General features: G+C 48.4%; 1 protein-coding gene and 1 long non-coding RNA gene across 7 annotated transcripts in view; both read right to left on the bottom strand.

Annotated features, from left to right (window-relative positions):
• The window catches only part of LOC141407148 (uncharacterized), a 92,517-nt gene extending 87,575 nt beyond the window's left edge, over positions 1-4,942 (bottom strand). The window contains exon 1 of the long non-coding RNA XR_012414613.1: positions 4,839-4,942. This is a non-coding gene — a long non-coding RNA (uncharacterized lncRNA). The remainder of the gene's footprint in view (positions 1-4,838) is intronic.
• The window catches only part of KCNIP1 (potassium voltage-gated channel interacting protein 1), a 379,825-nt gene that overhangs the window by 203,257 nt on the left and 159,421 nt on the right, over positions 1-17,147 (bottom strand). The window lies entirely within an intron of this gene.

The raw sequence follows: 17,147 nt of genomic DNA, 5'->3' as shown, positions 1-17,147 counted from the left end.
CACACTCAGTGACCCTTTCCCTGAGTCAGACTGCAGGCAGGGTGTTCCAGGCTGACTGCTTCCAGAAAGCAGAGAACAAAGAAGATGCTGCTTGTCTCCTGAGTTTCGAAACAGACTTTTACAACTGCAGACAGAGACCTGCAGCTGTGAGAGAAAAGGCTTTCGATTTCCTGAGCTTGCAGAATTCCAAAAGCTTAGAGCTTTGAAGGACTCCTGGAAAGCACAACAGATCCGGAAGGTTACATGCTTGGTCAGAGAGACCTCCGCCTCATTATTCCCTCCTCTGGCCTTTGCATAAAATTTCCTTGGACTGGGAGAGGAGGAAGGCAAGAAGGAGGAAGAGGAGGAGAGGATGAGAAAGAAAGGAAGACTGGGTGTTTGTTGGTTGTCAATGGAGAAAGGACTGTGAAGGACTGTGACCCTCCCCTCCAGCTGAGTGTCCAGGGCAGGGGGAGGCAGACACTCCCTCTGGTGGCATGGGGGGCAGGTCTAAGAGCAGAGGTGGCCACACAGCCTCGTGGCCTGTGATCCATGGCACTACAATGGCTACAAGGTGTGTACAGGCCAATGGATCTGAGGCAGTGTCGGTTGACCTCATCCTAGAAAGACCAATATCTCCTCATGTCCAAGAGTGTCCCAGAAGTGTCAGAGAGAGAGAAAGAGAGAGCACATGCATGCATGGTCTCAAGAAGTGTTGAGGCTCAGATGCAGAGAATACTAGAATACTCCTGGAGTCAGCATGGGCCTGTGATCTGAGACGAGAGGGGTCAAGGACAAGTCAATGGATGCCAACACAGAAAGAAGACTGAGGACCAAGGAACAAAAGCACCAGCAGAAACTGCCTGGCCTGGAAATTCAGCCCCAGAGAGTGGGAAGGGGAACCTAAGTTGACCAAGATTCCATTTCTATCCCTTGGTGAGAAAGGAGACTTGAAGTTGAAACTAAAGTTAGTTATAGAACAACAAAGAAAGCAACCTTTCTTGTGTAGCCAAGTGTGTGAACTGAGTTTGCTGTAGGCTTTAAGCGAATGAAAAGCTTGAAAATGAAGTACTAATCTCTAGGATTTAGGTCAGCCTAAATCCTGAGACAAAGAAAGGTTGAGGAAGGCTTTCTAGAACCTTCCACATGGATCTCAGGGGTCATGGAGGAGTTGGCCGGATGGATAAGAGTAGTGGTGGTGAGGGTATTCCAGGCTGGAGAGCTGCCTACGCAAAGGTGTGGCAGTGAGAGAAGAAGTTGAGAGAGGCTGAGGCCAGGTCACTGTGGCAAATGGTGTGAATTAGATTGGGAAGAAGATGGGGGCAGGACTTGAATGTTTGTAGCTGGTGAGGATTCTAGAGGATGGGACAACTGCTTCAGGGGCCTACTTTCCCTTCTGGGCAGGGTGGGGGTTAGGACAGGGAGTGGGGCATGAGGTGGGGAGGCTGGGACTCCTGCAGTGGCTCCCCTATTGTCAGCACTCCCTGGGCTGAGTTATAGGTACAAATAGCAAACCACACTCCTATCATGCCGCACTGTAGGGGAAAGGAACTGATCTTGTTTCTTCAACAAATCAAATTATCAAAGTGTCCTCATTAAGAGCAGAATCGGCATAACAAAGCGTGCTAATTACGAGATTTGAAGCTCCAGGTGTCTTAGGACTTAGGATATTACCAATGATAGGAATAATTGTTAGTGGTGGGCTTGCCAAGGATGATTTGGTCTCATTAACTCATGCAATTGAAGTAGGCACTTCTGTCATGTGTGATGTTTTGCTGGAGGCTTCAGGGTTCCTGGAACCTCACCACCTCATCGGTGGTCCTCAGACTACCAGCATCAGCAAAACTTAAGCGGAGAAGGCTATTGGACCTGCAGGATCCCAGGTCCCAGCCCAAAACTCCTGAATCAGAATTTGCATGCTAACAACATCCTTAAGTGATCTGTGTGCACAAGAGTTTGAAAGTACTGATGTAGAAGTCAGAGGTTTTCAAAGGCCCATCATCATAATAATTCCCCTTGTTGATCCCCTAGGGTACCTGTTTGCTGCCACATCCTCAACTGATTTTCTTTATAGTCCAGAGCTCATGCTGCCTTCCCACATGGTCATACCTAAACCTACAAGCTTCAGGGGGTTTCAGTCAGGATTCTTGGTTGTAAACTACAGAATCTATTTTAGTTGGTTTATGCAGAGAAGGAATTTATTAGAAGATATTTGGCAGTGCAGAGAATCTCCAAGAGGGTCAAGGTATTAGGCTTGGAGGCCACCCTAGCTAGAACAACGTTTGAGCCCTACCATGGAGGCCTCTGCAGGAAAGACCCCACTATCTCCACTGCTCAACCCAGGCACGATGGCCCACACTAGGAAGGAGACACCAGCATTTCCCCACTTCTGCCTCCACAGAGTTGTTTGCTTCTGCTGCCACCCCAGACATGAATTCATCCTTCATCCACATCCTCAAGTGGACCCTTCTAAATCAAGCCTCAGGCAGGTCCCTCTGCTATCTGAGCCCTGGATGCAAGGGTGGCTGGAAGTCTGAGTTTGAATACCCACCTTGGGAAAAAAGGACTGATAATGTCATGAATTCTCCAAACTTAGGAAAAGCGTTCAATAGATTTTGGGAAGCCATAAACTGAATTTTGAGCTCCAAGGTTGGCAAGATTGCCAAGGGGCTGACCTTATGGGCAGCTCCCTGGGTATGAGAAGCAGATAGGGTGTTGAGGGGGCCAGAGGGCCCCATCCTTGCAATCCAGATACATTATATGCAAGACTTTGGGGAAGCCATTTCACCTCCTTGACTCCCAGTTTCTTTATCTACAAAATGGGAAGAGTAATATCAGCATCATAGTATTATTGGGAGGATTAAAAGGAGCAGTTCCGTAAAGCCTCTATTACAGTACCTGGCATGTTGGCTATTATCAATATAATACTCATTAACTATCAGATCATTACCAACAATAATAATCCTGTCTTTGAGTCTCAGCAACCTTCTGTGCTTTGATTTTATCTGTGTTGCCATCTAAACAATCAATAAACATGTTATGAGCCATGAGCACCTACTCCGTGCCAGGCACTGTACTAGGTGCTGGAGTGGTAAACAAGAAATGTAGTCTCTGCCCTCCAAGGGTGAGGACAAACAAATATACCAGCTGTAGTCAGCAGTGGCATGGTGACCTTGGTCTTATAGAAAAGAGTCTTGCTCAGTTTTAATCCTGGGAAAAACTATTAGGAGGAGGAGCATTCAAGGAAGAGTTTAATAAGTGAGCGAGGAATGAAAAGAAGGGCATTCAAAGCCTAGAGTCAAACAAGAAGAAAGACCTGAAAGGTGAGGTGGTGAGACATTCTTGGGGAAGCCATATTGCTTGATGGCTAAGAGTCTGCACTGTGAAGACAGACTGCTTAATGTAGGTCCAAACTCCCACTCTGCCATTTATAAGCTCTAACTCTGGGCAACATTGTCACTCCACCCAGTAAGTTTGTGGTTTGTTATCTGTAAAATGAGAATAAAGATAACAGAACCAATCTCAGAGGTTCAGAAGAAGGTCCATGTACAATGAGCACAGTGCCTAACAGAGCCGGTGCCCTGCAAAGGCAAGCTCGAACTCCTTATAATCCTTCAGGCTGGAGTTTGGGGTAAGTGGTGCCTCAGTGTGAGGTTAGGCTTTACAGAAACCTGTGTACTTGAAGAAGGTAGTGACATATTTTGTTTCTGCTGGCCCAGCATCCATTCTCCTGGTAAGAGCTCCTTGGTTTCCCAGACCTCACCACAAATACAGCCCATTGGGTTGTTAAGACAGAACACTCCTCCCTCCCCAGAACCTGGCATCTCACAGCATAGCACAGGACCCAATCTAGGCCAATGGGAGCCAGCCCTGGGACTTTTCCTGGAACTATTGAGAAGCTCTTTCCCACTGAGGTTGCCGAGCCGGTGGGCTGTAAATCTGGGGCTGCTGGTGACTACTCTTGGAACCCCAAGCTTAGAGCATTTTCTGAGAATGAAGCCAAGACAGAGGAGAGCAGACCTAAGACATGGAAATCAACAGGTTCTTGTTGACATTTTCTTTGAGCAACTGGATTCAGCTGTGCTTGAAGTTAATCTTACCCTGGCCGTTTTATTACATGAACCAATACAACCCCCTTTTCTTCCCTTAAACAGGAAGAGTTGGTTTTCTGTTGTTTGAAACTGAAAAGGTTCTAACTAACAAAGAAGGGATGCTCACTTATGCTTTATCTGACAAAGAGACTATGGGGCAATCTCTGGGGCTAGGTATGGTCTCCCATGCAATAACAGTGCCCAGGACTATTGAACAGTTGAACGCAGTGGAGTGGACTCCCATCCTCAAACTCAGACCATTACCCCATCTGGAAGCACATTCTGCACATGCATTCAGAGACAGTGCCAGCACAACCCCTTAAAGAATTCTTCCTTCCCTAATGAAAAATGGTCTAAAGCCCATTCAGAAACTTAGATTTCTCTGACTTGGTATCTGTAACCCTGTGGCACTCTGAGGTCCCAGAATAGGCTACAGATTTCCTGTCGATGAGCAGAGAGAAGGAGGTGGGGAGTAAAGAGCCCTATTAATTCTGACATCCCACAAAGCCCTTCTTTCCATATATGTCTGGCACAAGCCCCTTCAACACTACGCCCTTGGATGTTTGTTTCCAATCATCTTCTTGATCCTTTAGGAGGATGAACTAAGTTTCTTGAGCTTGTGCTATGCCCCAGGCACTGGATACAACCATTTTGTTTATTCCTCATGCCAGCCATGCAGGAGAGCCCCATTCTATAGATAAGGAAGGTCAACCAGCTTGTGAATTACACAGCAGAACTGAAGTCTGGCCTGCAGGGCTTTACACTCACCCGATGTGTTGGGAGGAAGATTGCCAGAGTCTAAGAGGCTTTAGAAATAGTTATCCAGCTGCCCAGACACCACTTGCTTGCAGCTCTGTCCTTGAACAAAGGGCCTGCAGACAGGGGAAGGGAATGGGAGAGGCGAGGGGGAAGTGGGTGGGGAGCAGGGGCCAGGGAACTAGAGCCTCCAGTTCCAGAGCAGCTTGGGTGGGACTGGCTGCTGAGATGCAGGTCTCCTCCAGGGCGGGCCCCAGGCAAAATTCATTTGAGCTCCTACTGCAGTCAATCCTTGAGGCTCCTGGGAGGGTTCCGGAGGCTTTCCCAGATTCTCCAGCTCACAAACACCACTGCAGCATGCCATGTCCCTCATAACATGCAGTAAAGGATAACTGAAAAATAACATGACCCCTTCAGAACTGTCGTGTGTCTGTAAGTGCAGGACGATAACCGCTTATGAAACTATCAATTTAAATGTGTCCCCCCAAATGAATGTTACTTGATATTAGACTGTATCATGACACATTTTGTTTTGTTTTGAAAGTACTTTTGCTGTAACTGAAAACCCAAGGACAAATAGAGGAAAACATTGTTTTGAGATGTGCGTGCTGGGTGAGCCTGTGAGTGTGTAACTGTGTGTGCAAACCAGCTCAGTGACTCTCCCACATCAGAACTCCAAGGAGCACCACCATTCAAGTTTGTACCTAAGCAAAATCACTAGTGACAGCCTGCCATGGGTCTTCTGATCATTCGTGACTAGCTTAAAAGGCCAATGTCAAACTCAACTGCCTGGGTCTGCTGCAGCTGTGAGTGGCTGATGTGGGCACGTGGCTCACACACTAGGTCCTCAGGATAGATTGCCATTCACAGTCCCTGAAGACCTAACTGAGGCTTTGAGAGGGAAAGTGACGTTTTTAATGTTCCATTGAAGGCACAGGTCTGGAGAATTCTCACCCAGGTCTTCCTAATGCCCAAACCCATGTATTTTCTCCTGGGCCGGTACCCTGTCTCAGTTTAATTCAGTTCTGCAAACATTTATTTGCTTAGTTGGCTCAAGTCTCTTTTGTAATAAGGCAGAATATTGGCAAATAAACAAATACATAGTTTAACTTCTGCCATCTGTCAGACCCTGGAAGAGCTATAAGGCTTGGACTGATATTAGAGCTCCGTGCTGGGGCTACTTAGGAGCAAGGGAGTTTTGGAGCATGGGGAAGGGTCACCCAAGCCAGCCTTGTGATGAGGGAGGGACAAAGGAAGCATCCCAGAGAAGGTGATGCCTGTACCAGGTCCCAAAGGACAGGAAGAAGCAGCTAATCAGGCCGGGTGTGGTGGCGGCTCACACCTGTAACCTCAGAACTTTGGGAGGCAGAAGCGGGCAGATCACCTGAGGCCAGGGATTCAAGACCAGCCTGGCCAACATGGTGAAAGCCCATGTCTACTAAAAATACAAAAATTAGCTGGGTGTGGTGGTAGGCACCTGTAATCCCAGCTACTCAGGAGACTGAGTCAGGAGAATGGCATGAACCCGGGAGGGAGAAGTTGCAGTGAGCTGAGATCGCGCCACTGCACTCCAGCCTGGACAACAGACAGAAGGTATGGGTGAGAGGTTGGGCAAAGGTGTCCCATTAGTGGGCATAGGCTGAGCAAAGGCAGGGGGATAAGAAGCAGCTGATACTACCTCAGTCTTCTCCCCGATGTCACTACCTGAGTTTTATTGGTGACCCTCCAAGTCCAGCAAATCTCCAAAGCCCAGAAGGATAGGTCTCCAATTAAGGATGGACGTAATCTGGGTGCAGTGCATATTTGATACGTACAGGAATGAATGAGTCCCTCTCACGGCAGTTCCAATATGGCCTGGAAAGAACAGAAAAGCCCAGACTGGAACCCGACAGGCCTGAGTTCGAATCCACCCCAGGCAAGGGCCTTCCCTTCCTGTAGCCTTCCTTTCTTCATCTGCAGAAATGGGCTACTGTGTAGAGTTGATATTGACAACATAGCTGGCATTACTGAGTGTGTAGTAGGAGCCAGGCACTGTTCTAAGCACTGCTGACTGCTTTCTCACTTCACAGTCACAGCATGTAGGTTGAACTTTACAAATGAAGGTATTGGGTGCCCAGAAGGGTGACATGAGCATGGCCAGGTCACACAAGTGCAAGGTGGAGGAGCCAGGTCTCAATCCCAGCCACAGGTGAAAGTGCCTAATGACCCTGAGCACACAGTGGGGTCCCGCGATGTGAGGCTCAGTAACTGAGCCAGAGCTGGCACATGGTGAATACTGGAAGGGAGGTTGTAAGATGGCAGACATGTCGCCCCAGGAGAGCAGCCTGGTTGGTGCTGGCATCCTCAGCAACCCATTTCTCTGGTGACCCTGACACAGAAGCCCCGTGCAGCAGTGTGGTTTCTGGGCCCAGGACGCAGGCTGGGAGGCACAGTTAACATGACCTGAACTAACACCCTCACCCTTGGCTAATAGAGATGTCAGAGACAGAGTCTGGAATTACTTCCTTCAACCAGGTGGACAGTGCAGCATCAGATGGCTCTGCCCACCCTCACTCCCACTCCAGGAGAAGCGTCCAGAACACTCGTGCCTGTCCTCAGTTGCCTGGGAAGGGGCTTGTCACCATGTTTGGCTGGCACTGCAACACTGCAGTCTGAGTCAGAGAAACACACGGCAGGAAAGGTCACAGGCTCCCAAATTAACTAGAGGAAAAACTGCCAATTGGCAAAGATGTACACAGGGTTCCCACGGAGGTCTTCCTTCCTCTGCATTCTAGGGAGGGAAGGCAACGGGATTATGCACAAAGATGGGTGCCCTACGTGCATGATAGTGCTTGGTTCTTGCCATTTTTAAATGTTGGTTGAGCCTTTGCTAAATCTCAGGCACTACCTAAGTGCTTTAATGCAGATTCTATCCCTTATCCACACAACAACTCTATGGGGCAGGTATCAAACTGAGGCTCAGGAAGGTTAAGTCACTTGCCCAAGGTCATCTGACTACTAAGTGCGGGAGTAGGGGTGAGGACCCAGGCAGCCTGCGGAGTGCATGCTCTTAGACTTTCTGCTAGAGGCCTGCAGAGACAAGGTGTCACCCACGGACACAGCTGTTTCCAAAGCCCAGGACAGCTGGCTCCCAGGTATGGGTTCCTTCCACAGATCCTGGTCTCAGAGCAGGGACCCAGTAAATGGGGTGCATCAGGCTGAGCCCAGGGCCTGAATCTTAGGCAAAGTTTCCCAGGCCTTGTGCAGAAGTCCCCTCTTAATGCCACCGCCGTTAAATGTCCTCTCCTTGGTTTACCCTGGAAAGCCGAGTTGAGTTGCACACTTTTCTCCTCCTGCTCCAACCCACTTCTCAGAGTCAGGGGTTTGGTGGGGAGGAATCCCTCACACCACTGGAAAGCCCTGAGAGAACTCAGAGAACGTGATCACTCAGAGGGAGCTGTCTGCTCCATGCCAGGGCAGCCGGGCCTCAGAACCAAGAACACTGGGCTGGGTCCTGGGGTGGCCATGAGTAAGGCCCTCCTCTCTCAGGACCTGTTTCTCCCTCTGTAAAATGAAAGCATGAACCAGTTTAAACTGAATTCCCACCCCACCCCACACCACTCCTCCACCGCCCACTCTTGGATTTCACATTTTGTGTTTCCATCTTGGGGCAGGCAGCAGACAGTTGATAAGACGGCCACTGTGCACTGGTCATGTTCTGAGTCTTTTCCATGAATATGTCATTGAATCCTCCCAACAACCCCATGGATGGGTTCTGTTATTACTATTATTTCTATGTTATAGACAGGAAGAAAGAATAACAGAGGGGCCGAGTGACTTGTCCCGGGTCACACAGCTAGCAAGTGACACAGCTAAGATTTAAACCCACACAGTGTAGCTCCAGAGGCCAGAACATTCACCCTTGTGTTCCTCCCTTTCACACATGTATGTTCAGGCTCGGCAAAGCCACACTGGACATGGTAGAAGTGCATGTGACGTCTGATAGGGTTGGGTGTCACAAGCAGGGCAGGGGATGCAGCACTGGAGCACTGGCAGCTTGGGAAGGGTCTTCAGCACAGTCAGAAGGGGCCAAGTTGGTGCTGAGAGTGAAGGAAACCATGGAAGGAGTCCAACCATGGGAACAGGTAGCCACATTTACTGGAAGACATTGGATCTGGAGGCAGTGGGAGGCCGGTCCCCAGGCGATGAGGGTGGGGAGGCCAGGGAGGAGGAGACCACAAGAAAGCCAGGGCAGACCACAGAGCCCGGATCTGGGCTGTGCCGGAGGATGGGGGAGCTGGGAGGAGAGGCAAGAGCCAAGGCACATTTGTTGTAGAACTGACACGACCTGGCTTCGGATGGTGCACAGGGAGTGGCAAAGGACTTGCGGGTCAGGACTCCTGGGTGCCTAGTAGAGGTCTGGGAGGATAGATGTGTCTGGCTGGGAAGAGAATATGGACTGAGAGACAGACTGGGGTAGGAGGAGAACAGCTCAGGTTGGAGTGCAATGGGCTGGAGGAGACATGTGAGGGAGATGCCCAGCATCCATTTGCAGATGCCAGGCTGGAAAGACACTTGGTGTCATCCGCAGATATATGCTAACGGGCAGGGGTGGATTGTCCCAGGGAGGTGACAGGTGCAGGGAGTACAGAAGAGGGATTAGGTCAGAACTCTGGGAACCCCCTCCTGTAAGGGGGTGGGTGGAGAAGAGAACTCATCAACTCCCTGCCTCCCTTAGCTTTACGTTTGCCATGTCCTGGCCCAGCCAGGTAGGAGTCTTAGGAGGAGGAATGATTACCCTCTTCTTTCAAAGTCGACTCAGAATCAGCCACTGGCTGCAGTTCCGGAACCCTGCCTTTCTGCTCTGGCACCAGCCCAGGATTCTCCAGCAGGCTCTGAATCGTGTAATTATCCATGCAATAATTATGCCTGGCAGAAAGCATCGGCTTTCCTGGGGGAGGGCTTCCCAGAGCATCGCATAGCAGTCCAGCCACCCTCAGCCTGCTCTGAGGACAGCTCTCTACAGCCCACGAGATCGGGAGCGCAGTCCCTGGCTGAGGGAGCTGAACTGTACCTTGGGCACCTGTCAGGCTGTCTCTTCAGGTGGCAGGGTGGGGGAGGGGGAGCTGCCCACAGCACTTGCTTGGGCTTCCTGGATGTACAGCCCATCTTGACCTGCTTCCACCGGCATGCTTCTACCATCTCCCACAGCCCTATTTATGACCCAGAGGGAAAAAATCTATCAACTCGGAGCAGTAGCTAATCAGTTTACTCGGTTGCCTGGGGTCTCCTGATGTAATTGTAATTCCTACTAAGGCACTGGCGAGTGTCAGACTCATTTCAACAACTGCTGCAGACGCGATCATCAAAGCTCCAAGATTCCTTTGTTCCAAGTCCTATTCAGAAGCGGCTTGGGAGGTCCACTTTAGAGGGAAGACTCTAAGCATTGGAAATTTTTTCCACTTCCTCTCCTTCCTGCCGCACTCTTCCTTACAGAGATCAGGGAAAATCTGCCAGAATGTCCCAGTGCAGCTGGAAACAGACCCAGACCCCTGGGGTGTGGATGTGGCTCCCAAATGCCCACGGGCTGGCCAGAGAAGCCTCATGCTGAGGCAGGAATGGTGCCCCGGGGAGGCTGCTGGCTGCGTCCCAAAGACCTCACAAGGTGGCATTTACCTTGGCGAATTCCTCAGCCTCTGGCAGTGAGCCTTGGAGGCTTGGAAGCCTGATTTTGCTGGCATACCCAGCAAAAGGGACTCATCTGTCAGGCGAATACTCCCATTAGCTCAGATCATGTGACCAACATATAAACCACAATGAGAAAAGCAACTGCCATGCAGAACAAGAATGCTGAAGTTGTCATGCCTGGCATTGTCTCTCCCTGAGGCAGAGCTGCCTGGGGAGCACATTGCAATAATGTTTCTTGGTGAACCCAGACTCATCGGGATGCTGGTGGAACCACTCAAATGTTTAATGGCAACAGGCTCTGACCATCTGCTGCAGGCTGTCCTCGGGAGGGAGGCAGCTGACATCAGGATTACACAGGCCTTGTCCATGGTCAGGGCAGGGCTTCCCTGGACAGGCTTGGTGTGGACCCTGCCAGTTAACCTCTGGTCCCTGAGCTGCCCTGCTTTGTGCCCAAGATGACCACATAGCACCTGGGCTCAGACTCCTTGGCCAGCTGGGACTCCACCCAGCTGATCTGGTGCCCAGCCCTGAATTGCTGCTGGTAGCAGGCCCGACTGTGATCTTTATACTATATCATGTGCTTCTCCAAGACTAGAGTTGTTCCTGGACCAGAGACCACATTTTCTGCTCCCCTTTCACCTAGATGTAGAGGAGGCCTTAGGGCTGGGGGAGCAACAAGATGGAAGGAGGCTGAGTCCCTGAGTGGCTACATGGAGGAAGGCTACTGGCTCACCAAGAACAGTTATATGAATGATAAAAACAATTCTATGTGTCAGTCTACTGCAATATTGGGGTTTATTTGTTACATCAGCTAGGGTTACCCTAAAGTATGATTGTTCTAGCCTAGGTCTACCTCCTTGAGATTATGGTTGTCAGCCAAAGGAGTGCTAAATCTTTGGAAAGACTTCAAATTTATATTCAAACACCATCTCTTGTGTCACTCCCAAAGGTGGCTGATAGTGCATGCTGTGTATGGATTTTGCTCTCCTAAGTTCTAACTTTGATTCTCCTTGTCCCTCCCAGATGTAAGCTGATATTACTTGGAGATCCCTAGCCACAGACATGACATTGCAAGTGGGATTCTGAAAGTCTAATGATTTGTACAAATCAGCACACAAATGACTGAAATAGTCTTTCACTCTGGAAGAGGAGTTTGAACACACACATACACAAACATAGAAACACACATTCACAAAAGCAGGTGGGAGACAGAGCAGAGAGACAGCCTGCACTGAGCAGATGGAGCAGTGAACATGGGCTTGGTGAGAACTAGAATGCAAATAAACTTCATCTATCTTCCATGTCAGCTATGTTCAACTGGGAGTGACTGCTTGAAGCATTGTGTTAAGAAAGATTCTGAGGTCACATTCTAGCTCAGAATAAAAAAGTCTCATAAGGAGGGATCTGTGTTTGCCATGGCTGATGGATATGGGAGGGATAGCACATGCCAGGCAGTGTCATGCTTGCACTAAGGACTAGGATTGTGGTTGCAGAGGAACCTGTATTTATCAAGTCTGTCGCCTGAGACCCATGGGCTCACACTGTAACAATTGAAATGTTGTTAATCCTCAAACAGGTGTCTGTTATGGAGCAGGCATTTACATATACCTTCTCAATCAAGCCTCACAGCAACCCTAGAAGAGGGGTGTTAACTCTGTTTTGCCGACGAAGGATCTGAGGCTCATACAGAGTAGGTGACTTATCCAAGGCCACAGGCCTAAGAAAGGCAGAACCAGGTTCCTGAACAGCACTGCCCGGCTTCTGAATCTGTGCACTTCACCATTATGTGGAGCCTTCCCTGAAGGACGTGGTGTCTGGGTTGAGAAGGGCCAATGCATGTCAGCCCCAGAGTCCGGCTGCTGAAACTGACAGCAGAGCAATGGTGGGCGAGAGTGAGGAGAGGTTGTCTCCAGGGAAGCTCAGGCGGAGGTAATGCAAACACCAAAATGTTTTTGAGTTGGCTCTTCCTACAGCCTTTCTCTGTCTCTCAAGTTGGTTTATCGTTCCCCTAAAGTTTTGGATGACAGCCAAGAAAAGGAGGAAGAGAAGGAAAGACATGGAAGATTCTTGTGTTGTCAGTTCCTATGATGTGCAAGGCCCCAGGGAGGGACTGTGGAGCTGGCAGTCAGAACTGGGATTCAGTCTACCTTTGCATCAAGTTGGCTGCACAACTGAAGGAAACAGCTATCCTGGGCCTCAATTTCCCCAAGTGTCAGATTGAGCTAATACTAGGTAGCAGGTGTAGAATCTCTGAGACCTAAGGGCACAGACGGGCCTGGGTTCTGATGCTGTCTCTGTATTTAGCAGCTATGTGACCTTGCGTTGGTCATCACTTCTCCTCTCTGAGCTTCAGTTTTCTTGTCTCTACAACTGAGACAATAACAGCCTCTGCTTCATAGGACTGTGTGACAATTAAATGAGATAATTTAAGGGTAGTGCCCAGCACAGTGTCTGACGTATACAAAGAAAGCATGCTTCATCCCTCACACACACGCACACACCAAACACCCTTTAAGGAACTCCTCCTGTCTGACACATAGAGTCGCAGGGTGGTACCAGAAGCTTGGCGACAGCTTGCCTCAGTTTCCACCCTTTGCAGATTGCATAGGGCGCTTTGTAACCTGGAAGACATTCAGCCTAGATTCTGTTAATTTCTTTACGCTTTCGCTCACCCTCTGTCTTTGCTTGAATTCTTTGTACCTGATTTCTCTTCTACCTCTTTCAACAATAAGAACAATAACAACAACACAAATGACAACAACCAATTAATTTTGTCTCTGTGGAGGGCTTGCTATGGGCAGGCAGCTGCTGCCTGCACTCCACATGTTTACATTTTCTTCCATACTCTTATTACGCATCTGCCTCCCTTCCTTCCTCCCTTTCTTGACTTTGTTCCAAGATTTGGGGGAATAATAAATCAACTCCAGAGACAGATAAAGGCTGCAGGCAGCTCTAATCCAAAAACCACTTTGGTCTTTCCATTACCTTCTGTCCTGTGCTGCCTCGGAGACAAATTCCCTCCCTCGCTCCATTTACACTTCATTTTCCATCCTCTTCCCAAAGAGCCAATGTGGTCAATATTACTAACCTTACTGGACACAAGAAGACAGTAGGGCTCAGCAGAAATACTTTTCTAGGGCCACAGAGCCAGGGAAAAACAAGTCTGGGATTTAAATCCAAGGGTATTTGGTCCTCAAATCGTATTCCTTATTCAGCAGAACAGCACTTGAACCCAAATGCCTGCAGGCCATCTCATCTATCTCGACAATCGCACTGGCACCATGTGACTCATTCAGAGGACACTCTCAGGCCAGAGTGCCAGAATCAGGGGATTCAAGGTGAATCCAAACCACACATGTTCTACCTAGGAGACTCACAAAGTCTCCAGTCTATCATTATTGACCCATCTATCAGCTCAATGTCTCCACTAGTAATGGAAATAATAAATGATACCAATATTAATAGCTGCTGCCATTAACGGAGCCCTCACTATATGCCACACCCCTAAAAACCATGAGAACCTTATAATGATGGTGTGAGGATTATTCCTTTTCCACACACAAAGAACAGAGGCTCTACAGGTGCCTCTGACTTGCCTAGAGCAGAGGGTGGGTGGGCTGTGGAGGCACTGGCACCTGAAATCACTTCTGTAATCCCTCCCACTATCGGGGAGGACTTGCTGCCAAGAAGAACACTTCCAGAGCCAGGACATGCCTCTCATTCCTGCCGCACAGCAAGGTCACTGAGGAGGGAGGCTTGGACTCTCCAGAAGCAGCCGGCGGGAGAGACCGTTTTCCCCACTGTTCCCTGTGATCGGTTAGCATGGAATCTGGATAGAACAGGCCCTACCTCTGAAGGCAAGGTGGTGGGTACAAAGGGCCGGGCAGGCTGATGTCTGGGGGCTTCCAGGGGCAGAGTAGGTGCTAAGAAGTCTTCCTGACCTGCCAGGTTATCGAATTGCTCATGCTGGCGATGGTGTTAATGCAGGTATATTCTGATGTGCCTGATATCCCCCGCGTTATCTTCAAAGATGAAACATTTAACTCTGATAAGTTCATCCAAGAGAACAGCCTGTGTCTTTCTGCAAGTTCATCCCTTCATTTCACAAATATTTATTGAAGACTTGACGATGTACGAGCCACGGCACTGTGCTACGTGCTGGAATGCAAATGTCAAGAAGGCAGCTTACATTAAAATGATTCTGAAAGTACCAACCAGGAATAAGAGAAGAAATCTGGAGGCATGTGCTGATTTGTCTTATTCTTTCCTAGTTTTGACAAATACACCTGGGGGAATTCAAGTTCTGGGGGTTGGAAACCCTTTTGTGCAGCCCAGTCAAAGAAGATAGTTTGGACAAAGAGAATGGTTGCCTCCAATTCACCAGTGCTGTTGACACCACTACCACCATCATCCTACCAACAACACTACTACTCACATCACTATATCATCACCACCATCACCACCATCAGTCCTTCTGCTACGATCACCACTGCCACCATCACCACCTTTCATCACAACTACCATCACTACCACCATACCATCTCCATCACTATCATTACGACCACACCATCGTCATTACTATTATCATCATTACCACCATCACCATTGCCACCACCAACACCTCCATAACCACCACCATTATATCACCATTACCATCATCACCACCACCACCACCACCACCATCACTACCATCATTACCATCATCACCATCAACATCTCCATAACTGCTACCATCACTGTCATTACTACCACAGCATCATCATTATTATTATCATTATCAGCACTATCACCCTTGTCACCATCACCACTATCACTATCACTGTCACCATCATCACTACCACCACCACCATCACTACCACCATTACCATCATCACCATTACCACCTCCATAACCACTAACATCACTGTCACTACTACCAGAGCATCATCATCATTCTCAGCACCATCACCCTTGTCACCACCACCACTTCCATAACCATCACTATCACTTCACCATCATCACACCACCATTGCCATCATCACCATCACCACCTTCATAACCACTATCATCACTGTCATTACTACCACACCATCATCATTACTATTATTATTATCACCACCATCTCCATCGTCACCACCACCTCCATAACCACCTCTATCACTACCACCAATACCATCATCACCACCACCTTCATGATCTCCATCACTACTACCATCGCCATCACCATCATCACCACTCTCACTATCATCACCAGCACCATCATACCACCATCACTGTCATTACTACCATATCATCATCATTACTATTATTATCACCACCAGCTCCGTCATCAACACCACCTCCATAACCACCGCTATCACTACCACCAATACCATCATCACCACCACCTTCATGATCGCCATCACTACCATCACCATCACCATCATCACCACCGTTACTATCGTCGCCAGCACCATCATACCACCATCACTGTCATTACTGCCATATCATCATTACTATTATCATCATCATCACCATCACTATCACCATTACCATCGTCACCATCACCACCTCTATAACCACTACCATCACTGTCATTACTACCACACCATCATCATTACTATTATTATTATCACCACCATCTCCGTCATCACCACCACCTCCATAACCACCACTATTACTACCACCAATACCATCATCACCACCACCTTCATGATCGCCGCCATCACTACTACCATCGCCATCACCATCATCACCACCATCACTATCATCACCAGCACCATCATACCACCATCACTGTCATTACTACCATATCATCATCATTACTATTATCATCATCATCATCACCATCACTACCACCATTACCATCATCACCATTACCACCCTTATAATCAACAACATCATCTATACTATAATAATCACCATTACCACTAATATTGTAATCCTCCATCATCATCATCATTACTGCTGTGAAGCCCCTACTGTCATTACTGTCACCAACACCTCTGCCATCATCAACAATATTATCCCTTGATATGGTTTGCCTCTATGTCCCCACCCAAACCTCATGTTGAGCTGTAGTTACCAATGTTAGAGGAAGGACCGGGTGGGAGGTGATTGGATCATGGGGGCAAGTTTCCCCCAAGCTGTTCTCATGATAGTGAAGGAGTTCTCATGAGATCTGGTTGTTTAAAAGTATGTAGCACATCCCCCTTTGCTCTCTCTCTGTCCTACCACTATGTGAAAGTGTGCCTGCTTCCCCTTTAGCCTTCTGCCACAATTTTAAGTTCCCTGAGGGCTCCCCAGTCATGCCTCCTGTAAAGCCTGTGGAACTGTGAGTCAGTTAAGCCTCTTTTCTTCATAAATTACCCAGTCTCAGGTAGTTCTTTATAGCAGTGTGAAAACAAATACATCCATAATGTAATAATTACCACCACGAATAACACCACCCCCATCACCACTGTCACACCGTCACAAGCATCATCACCACCACTATTATCAAAATCATTATTATTGCTATGACCATTATTGTCATCTAATACTGATCCGCACCATGTATGCACTGCCTTATAGCTTACTAAACACATTCATATTATCTCACTAATGCTCATGACAATCCAATGAATTGATACCATGAGTGTTATTGTTTAACAGATGAAGAAGCTGATATGCAGAAAGGGGCTAAACAATTTCTTC

Source organism: Macaca fascicularis, chromosome 6, assembly GCF_037993035.2.
Source record: "Macaca fascicularis isolate 582-1 chromosome 6, T2T-MFA8v1.1".
In the NCBI taxonomy this organism is placed as follows: Eukaryota; Metazoa; Chordata; class Mammalia; order Primates; family Cercopithecidae; genus Macaca; species Macaca fascicularis.
The sequence above is the reverse complement of the archived record's forward strand: the minus strand, read 5'-3'. Positions and strand labels throughout refer to the sequence as shown.